Source organism: Mus pahari, chromosome X (genome assembly GCF_900095145.1).
Source record: "Mus pahari chromosome X, PAHARI_EIJ_v1.1, whole genome shotgun sequence".
In the NCBI taxonomy this organism is placed as follows: Eukaryota; Metazoa; Chordata; class Mammalia; order Rodentia; family Muridae; genus Mus; species Mus pahari.
In genome coordinates, this window is record NC_034613.1 from 131,878,124 (window position 1) to 131,879,716 (window position 1,593).

General features: G+C 36.9%; 1 protein-coding gene across 2 annotated transcripts in view; it reads left to right on the forward strand.

The window, feature by feature from the left end:
- Nucleotides 1–1,593, forward strand: part of Rragb (Ras related GTP binding B) — a 36,339-nt gene that overhangs the window by 32,278 nt on the left and 2,468 nt on the right. The gene's annotated exons all lie outside the window — the stretch shown is intronic.

The window sequence follows — 1,593 nt, forward strand, 5'->3', positions numbered from 1 at the left end:
GGATGGTTGTGAGCCACCATGTGGTTGCTGGGATTTGAACTCTGCACCTTTGGAAGAGCAGTCAGGTGCTCTTACCCGCTGAGCCATCTCACCAGCCCCAGTAGGTTGTATTTTTATACTTAGAAATGCACACACATAAGCAATGGGGAATGCATGGGAGAGTTTGGAGGAAGGAAAGGGAAGAAGGAAATGGTGTAATTATAATCTCAACATTTTTTTAAAAATGTAGTCCCTCCATATATCAATAATAAACTTACTAAGAAAGAAATCAGGAAAGAAGTCACATTCACAGTTGCTTCAAAACAAAGTAACCAACAAATAAATAAATGAATTAATGAAAAAATAAAGTAATCTAAATTAGACTGGACAAAGCAAGTGAAAGACCTCTAAAATGAAAACTTTAAAAGCACAGAGGAAGACTGAAGAAGACACTAGTAGATGGAAAGACCTTTCATGCTCATAGATTTACCATATTAATATTATAATATAATATACTACTGAATGTAACATAATATACTACTGAAAGCAATACAAAGATTCATTGCCATTCACAACAGAATTCTAACTACAGTTTTCACAGAACTATAAAAGCCAAGCCTAGAATTCATATGGAATCACATAATACTGAGTAGTCAAAGCAATCTCAAGCAGAATGATCAACACTTGAGGTATCACATTACCTGACCTCAAATTGTACAACAGATCCATAAGACAAACCTCTGATACAGACTCTAAAGCGGATACATTGATTGATAGCAACGTTTCTCTGCCTGTGGGTGGGTCAGATATCCTGAAATCAGATATTTATATTACAAGTCATAACAGTAGAAAAATACAGGTACACAGTAGCAACAAAGATAATTTGGGGGTCCCCATATATGAGAAACTATATTCATGGGTCATAGCATTAGGAAGGTTGAGAACCACTGATCTACAGAGATTGTTATTGCTGATCTTTTAACAGGATTTTCATAATATATCCAGCCTTGGTGCTTATCAAGAGATTCACAGCTAAAGAAAACTTTGTGCAAATAAAGTATGGATTATTATGCATCATAAGGAAAAGGAAAATAAATGGAAGTGTAAATACTATGTTAAGTGAAATAAGCTACTCAAATAACATGTTTTCAGGCTGGAGAGATGGCTCAGTGGTTAAAAGCACTGATGGCTCTTCCAAAGGTCCTGAGTTCAATTCCCGGCAACCACATGGTGGCTCACAACCATCTGTAAAGGTGATGCCCTCTTCTGGTGTGTCTGAAGACAGCTACAGTGTACTCATAAATAAAATAAGTCTTAAGACAAATAACATGTTTTCTTTTATATGAGAAATCTTCATGTAAATTTGTGTTTTTCTGTGCAGGTCATAAAAATAAAAAATGGGACCATTAGAGAGTAGGAAGATATCTTTTTTTCATTATTTTATTAGATATTTTCTTCATTTACACTTCAAATGCTATCCCGAATGTCCCCTATACCCTCCACCCACCCTGCTCCCCTACCCACCCACTCCCACTTCTTGGCCCTGGCCTTCCCCTGTGCTGGGTCATATAAAGTTTACAAGACCAAGGGGCCTCTCTTCCCAGTGATGGCTGA